Here is a 15,079-nt window from a genome sequence, read left to right on the forward strand (position 1 = left end):
TCTTCTCGTAAAGATCACCCTCCCAGAAAACAGCCTGGATGGAGTCTTTCTCCTGGGAGCTCTTACAAGATATTGTTTCCTAGCTCATCAATCTCACTTGGTGTAGTTAGGCTTAGCTATGTTGCCACTGTCCCCAGACAGCCATACTTCTGCTCATCTATTTCCCTCTTTTCTACCCCAGTTCTTTCTCTCTCTTTTTCTCTGGCTCCTTTCTGGCCCTATTTCAGCAAAACACTTAAGCACATTGGGAGGGGGTGCGCTCACCTCTCGTGAACACCTCCTGTGAGCTGGGTGCAAACCTGCACTCTGTCTCTGCTTGCGGTGCCTCCTATTGGTTGTTGCCCTCATGGAGCGGGTCTTCAGTGGCTCAGCCATCCAGCTAAGTCACATACAGTTTAAAACGGATGAACCCCTTCTGCGGTAACAAAGGTCCAACAAAGACTATAACTGTGCTATCTGCAGCCCGGCCTCTGGGCTTAGTTCTCAGCTCTGTGCCTGCCCTATTATACAGCAGCCACCTCAGGGCTTTCTCCCTAGAGACTCTGCCTTTTGCAGCTCTCCAGACAGGTCACTTCTTAACTTCAGTCCTCTTCCAGGGTAACACAGTCCAACTAATGGTTGGCCCTCTCCAGCCCGATCTCCAGGTCTGTGCAAATTCCAGCCCTTTGCTTGGGCTCCAAAGCAAAACTTGTCCCTTTCTTGGGGCCTTGGCCACTTTGCCAGTGGGGGGACCTCGGCTTGCTCACTACTCCAGATCCCAAACCAGGGACCCTACAAATAGAAGCCACATGAGTTTTTTTTTTAATAGCTGCTGCTGCCGCCAGTCCCTGAGCTGATTCCCACTCTGTCCCATCATCTTCACCCATTCCCTTCGGGTTATGGTCCTTGGGTTCTCTGTCTGTTCCCTTTGTGCACAGGGTCTTTCCCAGGCCTCCTTACCGGGACAGTTCCTCTGTCTTATCCCTTCTAGTCTCAGCCAGAAACTGACCTGCTCATGCCCAGCAGTTCCTTTTAACTGAGCCTGCTGTACTCTGATTGGCTGCTTCTGTGCAGCCTCTCTAGGAAGGCCTGCTCCTTTCCTGGGGCAGGATGTGGTAGGACGACGAGTCCTCCAGGAGGGGGCCTGGTACACCCCATCACACAGATGCTTAACTGTAAATTCCATTAAAGTTAACCATATGTTTAAGTGCCTTGCTGCATAGGGACTGGCTGCTGAAGTGGGGCCTCTAATTTCTCAGGAGCTGACTTTGCAGTCAGATCTGCATTGGCAAACCCTTGAACCTACATGAAGTCTCACTGAAACTAATCAAGCTCCTCATTAAAAAAAATCTGTAAAACTAATGTATTATTCTTCAGCTCCCTCATTAAAACTCTCTTTTGACATAATGCCTACAAAAAAAACCTTAACGCTGATTAGGCTTTTGATGTGCTGAGATCACTGCCCATCATGGTGACCAATATTATCTCTGTTTCATTGTGCTTCCCAGTTGGTCTGTCTGCATCCATCTGTCATCTCGTGTCTAATATTTACAATGTAAGCTTTTGGGGGCAGGGCTGTCTTTGTTCTGTGTTTCTAGAGCACCTAGCACAATGGGGTCCTGGCCCAGGACTGGGGCTTCTAAGTACTATGAGGATACATATAAAGGTAATATTGGAGCTCTGCATGAATTTAGGTCTCCACCCACATGCATCCAATTAAAGGACTGGGGCTTTGCAAACCTTCTGGCACCCACCCTCTCAAGTAACCCACTGAAATGCAAGCAGTTTGGGCTGGAGACAGCAAGCCTTTAAACTTTTGAATTCTCCCAAAATACATTTCTACTTGGAGAAAGGACAGTCTGGGAAAACTGCATCTGGGGTTTTGTATTTGTGAGCGTCTCTCTTTATAAGGCCATTACAGTACCTCACAAACAGAAACTGAGCTGCGTGTATTCCAGGTGTTCTAGTATGCATTCATCTTTTATTGAACAGACACTGCAGAGTCATGCAGCAAGGAAAAGGAAGAAGGGACGTCTCTGGGCAACCTCATCCCACACAGCTCTTTTTACACTATTCTTTTCAATCGGAGGACGACTTACACACCAACTGCGGATCCAACCCTTTAAGTCAAAGTAACTCCACTAAAGTTAATGGAACCATGCTGATTTACACCTGTTGAGGATTTAGCTCTTAGTTCGTTTCCTCTCTGCCTAATACAGTCTAACTCCGTTAGTGTTATTCTGTTTCTTTTTCCCCATTGTACATCCTGAAAATATATAATGGACCAGTTAACATTTCCAAAGTATGGAGAAGGGATCAAACTCACTGCAAAGGGAGATGCTGAACATAGGGGCTCAGTTCATTAAAAGAAAAGTTACAGGTCGTAACTCTAGGCAGCTTTCTGCACTTTTATGCTATGTTCTGTGGCATTACATAACCATTTCACATGAACAGGCAATGTGATTTGTTAATGTGAATTAATGTTATATAAAGATAGTCTCTGACCTTATGCATAGCAAATCTTGGTCACATTTAGTGTTAGGCCACTGGCATAGAAACTGCAGCGGTAATGCAAATGTCAAACAAAATAATACTGTGTGCAAGGAGAACTTGAACCATGTCAAAGGGAAAAGAGGGAGATAATTATCTAAACGAAATATACAGATCATTTGTTAAGCACATCTACATGCATTCTGGGCCTGATCCAAAACCCACTGAAGACCATGAAAACAGGTGGCTGAAAGATAAGGGGAAAAGTCAGACACTAGAAGCACAGAGATACTGTACTTTCTACATTGATATTTGCATTAAGCATCAACTCCTACAGGCTGAAGTGTCCACCTTAAAGTTGCCCAGTGCTGTTTCCAGTAGAATTTTGTTCATCCTTTAGTTAGAGACCTCTTCAAAAAGGCAACTGACTTTACTGGACCACTAGGTTAAGACAAATTTAGGGGCTTAAGACAAGTTTCACTGGGCTTGATTGTCCTCTCACTTGCACTGGTTTGGTTTATATCAGGACTAGAGCTGGTCTGAAAAACTCAAAACATTTGTCAGAACTTGCTGATTCATCAAAATAAACATGTTTTGCCTAATCGGTTCTATTTTTTTACCCTCTTCCCTTCCCCGCCACCCCCAGAACGTCCAATCGACACCAGCTTTCATGCCATCTAAATCTGCCCAGCTCCTCAGCAGCCCACTGAACCAGGAGCTGGCATACCAGGGCTTCCCAGCTCCTCTCCAACCCACACCCACCAGGCAGGATCTGGATGACCCACGGCTTCCACCAAGGAGGGTACGCTAGAAGCCCTGGAAGCTGCTCACTGAAATTTATAAAAAGAAAAGGAGTACTTGTGGCACCTTAGAGATTAACCAATTTATTTGAGCATAAGCTTTCGTGAGCTACAGCTCACTTCATCGGATGCATGCTGTGGAAAGTGTAGAAGATCTTATTATATACACACAAAAAGCATGAAAAAATACCTCCTCCCACCCCACTCTCCTGCTGGTAATAGCTTATCTAAAGTGATCACTCTCCTTACAATGTGTATGATAATCAAGTTGGGCCATTTCCAGCACAAATCTAGGTTCTCTCACCCCTCCTCCCCCCCCACACACACACACAAACTCACTCTCCTGCTGGTAATAGCTTATCCAAAGTGACCACTCTCCTTACATTGTGTTTGATAATCAAGGTGGGCCATTTCCAGGACAAATCCAGGGTTTAACAAGAATGTCTGAGGGGTGGGGGTAGGAAAAAACAAGGGGAAATAGGCTACCTTGCACAATGACTAAGCCACTCCCAGTCTCTATTCAAGCCTAAGTTAATTGTATCCAACTTGCAAATGAATTCCAATTCAGCAGTTTCTCGCTGGAGTCTGGATTTGAAGTTTTTTTGTTGTAAAATAGCGACTTTCATGTCTGTAATCGCGTGACCAGAGAGACTGAAGTGTTCTCCGACTGGTTTATGAATGTTATAATTCTTGACATCTGATTTGTGTCCATTTACTCTTTTACGTAGAGACTGTCCAGTTTGACCAATGTACATGGCAGAGGGGCATTGCTGGCACATGATGACATATATCACATGAGTGGATGTGCCTCTGACAGTGTGGCTGATGTTATTAGGCCCTGTGATGGTGTCCCCTGAATAGATATGTGGGTACAGTTGGCAACGGGCTTTGTTGCAAGGATAGGTTCCTGGGTTAGTGGTTCTGTTGTGTGGTTGTTGGTGAGTATTTGCTTCAGGTTGGGGGGCTGCCTGTAGGCAAGGACTGGCCTGTCTCCCAAGATTTGTGAGTGTTGGGTCATCCTTCAGGATAGGTTGTAGATCCTATAATAAGATCTTCTACGCTTTCCACAGCATGCATCCGATGAAGTAAGCTTTCGTGAGCTACAGCTCATGCTCAAATAAATTGGTTAGTCTCTAAGGTGCCAGAAGTACTCCTTTTCTTTTCATGAATACAGACTAACACGGCTGTTACTCTGAAACTGAAATTTATATGAGTCTTGTCAGTTTCATGGCTGTCCACCACTGAATAGCTGAAGTGAAACCAACCAGACTCTTAACTTGCCAGCAGCCGAGAGGCCTGATAAATCTATTTTGGCTTAGAAACTCCATATTTCAGTGTTTCCATAGTATATTGTGGGATTTTTGATAATTTTCATGTTTTTTCCTGAACTCATGACAAAAATGTTTCCAAAAACTCAAATTGTGGAACCAAAGTTTGGTTTCCCAGGAAACTCTAATCAGGCGTAACCCCAATGTAGTCAATTTTGTTAGTCCAGGGTAAAACTGGTGTAACTGAGATGAGAATGAGGCCGACTGGAAACAAAGATGCCTACATAAGGAGATATGGGGAATCTGATCCTCTGATGCGGTACATCTGCAAAGGTTAATTGACTTTAAAGCAGCTACACATTTACACCAGCTAAAGTATGGCCCACGGTGGTTTTGGTTGGGATATTTACAGAGCCCAAATAAAATAGCCAATCGCATTTGAGAAAACCAAACAAGCCAGTAATAGGACTATGTCACTGGACGTCTCCCAGCTACTGCCGCTGTGTCTCTTTTCAGACTAGGAGTCAGATATCTCCTTCAAACTGTTACTTCAGAAGGAAAAACAGAATTTGTTGTTTTAGCAGCACTTATAGTAGGAACAATTGATCTATGGGGAAAAATATCCATTTTGAAATAGTTCTAATTACATGCAGCCCTATTGTGTTGGTAAATGAGGCTCACTGCTGTCTTATGAATAATTTGAAGAACTCATTGTAAGTAAATTATATCTGGAATTGGGAGTAGGCTCTGGACTGCAATGCAGCAGGTTTTTCCTTGCCGCCTGCTTCCTCATAATACATTCAGATTATTTCTTACCACCACAACTTATAATTGCAATTATACTCAAAGACAAGGAACTATAATGTGAAAAACAGGGTTTGATTTCCCACCAGATTTGTGATTTATGCTGCAAACAATATAGGTTGCTGAGGTAGCAAAAATGAAGACCCTTTCCAATTAATAAAACTTCAGAACCTACAAATCCACTCAATCCTATGTCTTGTTCAGCCAATCGCTAAGACAAACAAGTTTGTTTACATTTACAGGAGATAATGCTGCCCTCTTCTTATTTACAATGTCAGCAGAAAGTGAGAACAGGCATTTGCATGTCACTTTTGTACCCAGCATTGCAAGGTATTTACATTCCAGACATGCTAAACATTTGCATGCCACTTCATACTTTGGCCACCATTCCAGAGGACATGCTTCCATACTGATGATGCTCCTTAAAAAAATAATGCATTAATCAGATTTGTGATTGAACTCCTCGGGGGAGACTTGTATGTCCTCTGCTCTGTTTTACCCACATTCTGCCATATATTTCATGTTATAGCAGTCTCGGGTGGTGACCCAGCACATGTTGTTCATTTTAAGAACACTTTCACTGCAGATCTGACAAAACGCAAAGGAGATACCAATGTGAGATTTCTAAAGATAGCTACAGCACTAAACCCAAGGTTTAAGAATCTGAAGTGCCTTCCAAAATCTGAGAGGGACAGGTATGGAGCATGCTTTCAGAAGTATTAAAATAGCAACTCTCCGATGCGGAAACTACAGAACCGAACCACCGAAAAAGAAAAATCAACCTTCTGCTGGTAGCATCTGACTAAGATAATGAAAATGATCACGGGTCAGTCTGCACTGCTTTGGATCATTATCGAGCCGAACGCATCCATCAGCATGGAAGCATGTCACCTGGAATGGCGGTTGAAGTATGAAGGGATGTACTTTATACTTCAACCACCATTCTAGAAACTTTAGCGAATCTAGAATGTAAATATCTTGCGACGCTGGCTACAATAGTGCCTTGAGAACACCTGTTCTCAATATCAGGTGACATTGTAAACAAGAAGTGGGCAGCATTATCTCCTGCAAATGTAAATAAACTTGTTTATCTGAGTGATTGGCTGAACAAGAAATAGGACTGATTGGATGTGTAGGCTCTAGAAAAGAGGTGGGCAAACTTTTTGGCCCGAGGGCCACATCTGGGAATAGAAATTGTATGGCGGGCCAGGAATGCTCACAAAATTGGGGTTGGGGTGAGGGAAGGGGTGAGGGCTCTGGCTGGGGGTATGGGCTATGGGGTGGGGCTGGGGATGAGGAGTTTGGGGTGTACAAGGGTGCTCTGGGCTGGGATCGAGGGGTTCAGAGGGCGGAAGGGTGGATCAGGGCTGGGGCAAGGGGTTGGGGTGCAGGCTCCAGCTAGGGGTGTGTCTGGGGATGGAGGGATTTGGGGTGTACGAGGGTGCTCTGGGCTGGGATCGAGGGGTTCAGAGGGGAGGAGGGGGATCAGGGCGCAGGATGGTGTTCTGGGCTGGGATTGAGGGGTTTGGAGTATGGGAGGGGGAACAGGGCTGGGGAAGGGACATGGGGGGAGGCTGAGGGGTGCAGGCTCTGTGTGGAGCTTACCTCAAGCAGCTCCTAGAAGCAGCAGCATGCAGCTTCTCTGGCTCCTATGTCCGCGGTGCCCAGCCAATGGGAGCTGCGGGGGTGACGCTTTGGACGAGGACAGTGTGCAGAGCAGAGCCCCGCCCCATGGCTGCTCCTACATGTAGGAGTCGGAGGGGGGCCATGCTACTGCTTCCAGGAGCTGCGTGGAGCGGCCCCTGACCTTGCTCTCCGGTTAGAGCACTTGTATTGTGTGAACTGAAAAATACTATTTCTTTTGGATTTTTTACAGTGCAAATACCGGTAATAAAAAAAAAAAATCACGATACACTTTGTATTCTGTGTTGTAATTGAAATAAATATATTTGAAAATGTAGAAAACATCCAAAATATTTAAATAAATAGTATTCTATTTTTGTTTAACACTGCAATTTATCGCGCGATTAATCGTGATTAAAAAAATTAAATCACTTGAGAGCCCTATTTCTAATTATTCTTTTTAATATTTCCCTTCCACAGAAGGTTTTGATGTTCCTAGTTCCCCACCCCCAGAGTTTTCTGTGGAACAGAAATTCTGACTTTCCACCAGCTCTACTAATGACCCTCAATTCCCATTGATGTTGATGGGATTTACTTTGAGTTTTTGGACTGAGATGCGGGGGAAAAGCAGACAACAAATATATACCAAAATAGACAGTGGCAGGTCTTCAGTGCTTCACAAAACTGGGCCCTTGACCTACAGCTGTACGTAGAGGTGCTAAGGCAATAAAATGAAATCTTATCTTGCTAGACAGTGATTAGTGACTATGGAAATTAGTGTGTTAATTGGCAAATGCCTCTCTTTCGCATGCTGCAGCTCTCTTATGTGCAGGGATTCCCCATTGACATGTTTTTGCCTCCTAAGGAAATCCCTTCCCCACCACTTCAGACTTCAGCTTCTCCTCCTTGCCTTTGAAGACCTACATAGCTCTGCCCAGCCCTACATCTCAGACCTGACTTATCATCAAGTCTGCTTCATTCCAACCTCATGCCAGCCTTGCCACTTTATCTGCGTCCTTTGCCCATTCATCTCTGTACTTTTTTCCATGCTGCCTCCTATGCAGAGGACAGCATCGCTGTCCAAATGTATGATGCCCTCATCTCATCCAAAGCTCTCCCAATGACCCACCACTTCTGTAACACTGAAACACAAACTCAAGTCTGACAAATGTCTTCTTCATGCCAACATTTTAAAGAGAGATATTAAAAAAAGTAGGAAGAAGGGTGGAGTCATGGTAGGGGGGTGGGAGAAGAATTCCAGTAGGTTTCTTAGTATCTGTGTGTTGGATTGGGAACTGCATAGAGCAGGGAGTGGTCTTTGTGTGTCCTGAACAGCACTGAGTACACTGATGATTAACAAATAAAACACCGACTCCAAACCATATTTCATAGATTTTAAGACTAGAAGGACCCTTATAGTCATCTAGTCTGACCATCTGCATAACACAGGCCACATAAAACCTCATCCAGTAAACTCTGCACCAAGCTCATAACTTCTGTTTGAGCTATAGGATAACATTGGATATATAGCCTGATTTAAAGACAAAGTGACTGAGAATCCACTGCATCCCTTGGTAAATTATTCTAATGGTTAATTACCTTCACTGTTATATTTAGCCTTATTTCTAGTCCAAAAATGTCTAGCTTCAGCTTCCAACCACTGGTGCTCATTATGCCTTTTTCTGCTAGATTACAGAGGCATCTACTATCACAATATTTCTTCCCTTTGGTTACTTTCTACAAGAATCTACAAGTAATCCCCTAACCTTCTCTGGCATAAACTAAACAGATTGAGCTTCTTAAGTATCTCACTTTAATACGTTTATAAGGACAAGGCAGGAGAGCTAATATATTTTATCGGACCAACTTCTGTTGGTGAGAAAGACAAGTTTCCAGGCTTCAGTTCATTTTTGTAGCTCTTGTATTAGTACTTTCAACTGTTTAACATCCTTTCTGAAGATCTGATTCACCCTCTTAGCTACAGCACCACACTAGGAGTTCATGTTCATTTGGTTCCCTATCATGATCCCTAAGTCCTTCTCAATGTTTCTGAGTTCCTGGATACAGTCCCCCATCTTGTAAGTGTGACTTCCATTTTTGGGGACAGTTTTATGACATTACACTTGGCTGTATTAAAACATTTGTTCAAAAGAGCCTACTTTAGCAAGCATTCCACATCAGTCTGTATAATGGGCTTGTCTTCATCATTAACTAATTCACCAATTTTTTGTCATTTGCAAATTTCATCAGTAATAATTTTATATTTTCTTCCAGTTCATTGATAACGAGATGTAATAGCTTTGGGCCAAGAACAGATCCCAGCAGGAATTTACCAGATATTTCTCTATTTGATGACAATTCCCACTTGCTTTTTGTCACTAAACCAGTTTCTAATCTATTTAACGTGTGATACGTTGACTTTGTACAATGCTATTTTTATATCAGAATGTCATGTGAGATGAAGTCAAAGTGGGTTTTAGACCACGAAAGCTTATGCCCAAATAAATTTGTTAGTCTCTAAGGTGCCGCAAGGACTCCTCATTGTTTTTGCTTATACAGACTAACACGGCTACCACTCTGAAACCTAAGTACAAGTAGTTATGTTAAGTTACCTTTCTCAACAAAACTTGTGATCTCATCAAAAAACCACAAATTTCCTTGATAAGACCTGTTTTCCATAAAACTGTGTTGATTGGCATTAGTTATGCTACCGTCCTTTAATACTTTACTGCTGTGTCCCAGATCAGCCTTTCCATGATTTTGCTCAGGATCAATGTCAGGTTAACCACACTACAGTTACATGGGTCAGCCTATTTACCCCTTTAAAATATAGGCACAGCATTAGATTTTCTCCAGTCCTATGGCACTTCCCCAGTGTTCCAAGATTTGTTTACAAAAACATAAGTGATTGAGAGAGCTCTCAGCTACTTCTTGTAATACTTTTGGGTGCAAGTTATTGGATCTTGAATATTTAAAAATATTTAACTCTCTCATTTAACATCCTTCCTAGTTATTGATGGAATGGGAAATATTTCATGACAACTGTAACATATGAATGCATCACTCTGCTTCTTTTCAAATACAAAACAAATATGTAATTACTACTTCTGCTTTTTCTATGTCATGATGGACAATTTTACCATCAAGAAAAGGAGTACTTGTGGCACCTTAGAGACTAACCAATTTATTTGAGCATGAGCTTTCGTGAGCTACAGCTCACTTCATTGGATGCATACCGTGGAAACTGCAGAAGGCATTATATACACAGAGACCATGAAACAATACCTCCTCCCACCCCACTCTCCTGCTGGTAATAGCTTATCTAAAGTGATCATCAAGTTGGGCCATTTCCAGCACAAATCCAGGTTTTCTCACCCTTCGCCCCCACACACACACAAACTCACTCTCCTTTTGGTGAGTGAGTTTGTGGGGGGGGGGGCGCAGAGGGTGAGAAAACCTGGATTTGTGCTGGAAATGGCCCAACTTGATGATCACTTTAGATAAGCTATTACCAGCAGGAGAGTGGGGTGGGAGGAGGTATTGTTTCATATTCTCTGTGTATATATAAAGTCTGCTGCAGTTTCCACGGTATGCATCTGATGAAGTGAGCTGTAGCTCATGAAAGCTCATGCTCAAATAAATTGGTTAGTCTCTAAGGTGCCACAAGTCCTCCTTTTCTTTTTGTGAATACAGACTAACATGGCTGCTACTCTGAAACCTGTAATAAAAGCAGTAGCTGTGAGCAGGGTACGTGCAGGGCAGGAGCTATAGGTTTTGTTTAGAGAGGCATGCTGTCTAGCAGCTAGAGCCATGGAAGGAAGAGTTGTATTGCTGGCTCGGACACTGACCTGCTGTATGATCTTGGCCAAGTCATTTAATCTCTTTCTTCTCCCATCCTTTGTCTGCACTCTCTCTTTAGATTGTAAGCAGTTCGGGGCAGAGATTGTCTCTCACTATGTGTTTGTACAGTGCCTAGCACAAGGAGGTTTCCATCTCTGTTGGGATCTCTAGGTGCTACTGTAATACAAATAATAGGAAGTTTCTAAATGGAGTTATAGATGGACTCTCTTGATAGGGCTTTCTAAAAAGGTGAATCACAATGGTGCAAATACAGCTGTACACATCTAGCACAGAAGTATTGTTCTATGTATGCCAGCAAATCCTGGAGGGGTTTTATTTTAGAGTGTGGCTATTATTTCATTTCTAAATGGGGGAAAAAGAACCCAGCTATTAATCTCCATCAAATCCCTGTTCAGCCTTGTCCTCTGAACTGTAAACTAAGGAGGTACATGTACAAATCTGGGATGTTTTCCAGAATCTCTTTTTAAAGAGCACGATGTAGTCTTACTTTATACTGATTGCACCAAGAAGAGCTCTCTGGTTGGTCAAAATGCCATCAACAGACCTGATGATGCTCCCGGAATGCATGAGCTTCATAGTGGATAAAAACTGGGGATGGGAAAGCAGGTTTTGCCAGAGTTGGCTACAACTCACTTCACAGTCCCCACTGCTCTACCAAGATCTTCACTCAAATCTCCCGTGTTTCCTCATGGGCATATTTTCCCAAAGATAGCAACACAGATGGGCATTGTTGTCTGTAAAGTGAGCTCACGATGGCTTGATCAAAACCTGCCCTCCATTCCAGAGAGCTAAATACTATGGGTACTGTGTGTGTTTACACTAGTACTAGCTTCATTTTCACTTTCACAGATGCCTCTTTTGTACTGAGGGCTATTTCAGCAACTTGTATATGTTCTGTTCCATACCATATACCTGCCTGCCTGGGAGCTGGAAAGAAGGAGCATCATGAGGTCACAACTGATGCTGTGACAGCTGCACATCATTTATGAAAACACCCTTGCAAAAATCGAGACAGAGTGTGGAGACATAGTGCCAATCAATTCTACCCCTAAGAAATGGACCAGAGAAATGTTGCCATCACATTCTTCCCTGTCCTTTATTTTTTACTCATTCTGGAACCTGTAGAGAGATGAGAAGTAGATTTCTAATAACGTGACATCTGCTTTTCTTCAAAGTCAGTTTGAATTTTCAGTGGTGTGTGCGCTTGACAGGTGACTACATTTCTGCTGAACAACATACTAAAATGCCTGCAGCACAGTAAATTACCTGGGAATATGCTCATCACAATCCATTATTCCTCCCGATTCCCAGTCGATTGGGTATGGCGTAGCACTGCTGTTCTCACTTGGGCAAACACATAGGAAGAGTGAGTAAAAAGTAGCCGAAGTTACAGCAATCATGTTGATTCAGATACCAAAGCAGCTAAACTTATCATTCTTGGTGTCTTACAGACCTGTTGTGCTTTGTCCTGTCTTCCTCGGCTGTAAGGTCCATCTGTAATACCATTTCCACTGTTCATAATGGCAAACAGTATCTTGCCAGTGTCTGAATCAGTGTAGCTACAACCTCTACTTCTTTCTACCTGTCACTCCCTAGAACTGTAAAATATTCAAATCTCATTTTTGCTACAATAGCATATTTCTATTGAAAACAATGATTTTTGCCACTTTCTAGCCAGCTCTAATAACAAGCACCATTCTAATTAGCTGATATAAGGACAACAGCTACATTTTTGAGGTGTTTCTTAGCATAGTTATGTGCAGCCCTTTTTTTTTTTTTTTTGGACAAGAGGCCGAGTCTGAAACTATTAATAAGTGAGAATATATTGTTTAACTGACATTTCAGAAAGTTGTTTCCTCTTTGCAGCTGGCTCAGGGATTTTTATTTTTCTGCCTTTGAGTGAAGTGTCCAGGATTATTCAGGTACCCATTCCCTATGTTGCTATGGGAAGTTTTATGCACTAGGTACCAAAAATCTGCTCCCAGATGTTTTTGATTAATAAAGCAAGCAAGTGCACACACATGGATCTCTTTGGGGGTCTGCTACCCTACTGGTAGAGTTTAACCATAATGCAGCCATAACCCTAACGGTAAAGAACCTTCTTAGACGAGAGAAGAATTTTACAGCTGTTGACAGTATCATTTGAGTTGCACGGATGAATGGGAGTTGAAGACAGAATATGGCCCCAAAGAGCCTTTGATTATCAAACGGAAGGAGTCTGAAAATCATGGTACTTAATACTTTGTGGATATAACCTGGGGCTGAGATATTCAAAGTGATGCAAGCAATTTGGATGGCCAGTTCCCATTAAAATTAATAGAAATTGGGTACTCAAAACCCCCTGGCATCTTTAAAAATCTCACCCGTCATGTACATTGTGCTGCAGAAAGATTAATTAAATAATCTAAAACTTTACTGCAATCTTCAGTAGTATATTTAAGCCTAAAGTTATTTTCACTGTTAAAGCACTATAAATTGGCATGATACAATCTAAGTAACATGTTCTGCAATGTAAGTGCCCGAATTTTAAAGCTGGTTAGGCACTTAACCGCCATTGAAGTCAATGGGAATTGTGGCACCTAAATACCTTTTGAAGATCTGCCCCTGAGCTCTCTGGGTTCTTTGTTATGCATTTATACACTGTGTAGCACATGGGGCCCTGATCTAGGGCTGGAGCCCCTAGGCACTACCAAAATGCAAATAAAAAAGTCTCTTCCCATTAACACAGGGATGAGCAAACTTTTTGGCCAAAGGGCCACATCGGGGTGTGAAACTGTATGGAGGGCCAGGTAGGGAAGGCTGTGCCCCCCCAAACAGCCTGCCCCCCCCATCTGCCCCTTCCCGCCTCCTGACTGCCCCCCTCAGAACACCCGACCCATTCAACCCCCCCTGCTCCTTGTCCCCTGACCGCCCCCTCCCAGGACCCCCTGCCCCAAACCGCCCCCTCCCAGGACCCCACCCCCTATCCAACTTCCCCTGCTCCCTGACTGCCCCCCAGCTCCTATCCACTCCCCCTCCCCCTGACAGCCCCCCCGGGACTCCCATCCAACCCCCCGTTCCCCATCCCCATCTGTCACAGAACCTCCGCCCCATCCAACCACTCCCTGTCCCCTGACTGACCCCCCAAGACCCCCTACCCCCCCCCACCTCCCCATGCACCACTGCCGCCCCCTTACCATGCCGCTCAGAGTGGCAGGAGCTCGCAGCCCCTCTGCCCGCACTGTGGCATAGCTGCAGGGAAGGGGAGACAGCAGGGGAGGGACTGGGGACTAGCCTCCCTGGCCAGGAGCTCAAGGGCCAGATGTGGCCCGCAGGCCGTAGTTTGCCCACCTCTGCATTAACACGTACCCAATGGACAGATATGATGAATGAGTCATTGGTTCAGACAAGAGATCTGTGGACATACCACTGGTGAGGAGGCAAAGCCTTTGCAAAAGTGGGTCTGGAAGAGATCTGTCAGAGAGGAGAGGGAATGGGCTTGGCAGCACAGGACGTAGGGTGCTATCCAGAGCACAGAATGAGAAGTTCAGTAACTGGTGAGGACTGAACAGTGAGATGCTCAACTACTTTCTGTGCTCACTATTTGGGTCTAAGTACAGAATGAGTTTTGGTTTAGGAGTACAGCAGGAATGCATTTCTGGGAACAAGATACAGAGGTCATACACTCTTGGGGTGGTAGCAGCAGGACAGGAACAGAGCTATACCTCCAACTGACGCTGCATATTTCAATAGGGTTCCCCACCTCACCAAAAAAAAAAAAAAACCCACCACCAAAAATCTGTTGCCCTGTTGTTACCTCTCGTGTTGCTGAGCAGGACAAAGCTGCCACACTGGAAGATTGTGAATGACAGATAATCAACTGCCTGATGACGTCCACATGGCAATTGGAGAGGAATACCCTTCAGATAGTTTTCTTGAGGTGGAAATGTATATTATTTTGTCTTCTGAGCATCATTTCAGCAGGAGCTCCTTGCCAGTAGCCAGCTCTTCCTTTGTTATTACTTTAAGTGGCCACTCTGCTCGCTCCGTGCAGGTGGCTTCTCCCTAGCAAGCAAATACAAGATAAGGTATCAGCCCAAAATATGTCATCATGCATTCTTCTGCCAATCCCTCCATACATTGACCCTCAGTTTTTGTTTGGATTTATTTTGATGACTCCCATACTGGGCTGATTACCAGACACAAAACAGATCTAGCCATCTGTAAGAAAGTCCACACTAAAGTGAATGCTCTTCTTGTTACCTGCTTCCATTA

At 43.8% G+C, this 15,079-nt stretch overlaps 1 long non-coding RNA gene across 1 annotated transcript in view; it reads right to left on the reverse strand.

The window, feature by feature from the left end:
- Positions 1-14,863, reverse strand: part of LOC125643838 (uncharacterized) — a 53,986-nt gene extending 39,123 nt beyond the window's left edge. Inside the window, exons 1-2 of the long non-coding RNA XR_007358841.1 lie at positions 14,622-14,863; positions 12,092-12,169 (exon numbers count right to left, since the gene is read on the reverse strand). This is a non-coding gene — a long non-coding RNA (uncharacterized LOC125643838). The remainder of the gene's footprint in view (positions 1-12,091; positions 12,170-14,621) is intronic.
- Between the last annotated feature and the right edge of the window lie 216 nt (positions 14,864-15,079).

The sequence above is a fragment of the Caretta caretta genome, chromosome 10, assembly GCF_965140235.1.
Source record: "Caretta caretta isolate rCarCar2 chromosome 10, rCarCar1.hap1, whole genome shotgun sequence".
NCBI lineage: Eukaryota > Metazoa > Chordata > Testudines > Cheloniidae > Caretta > Caretta caretta.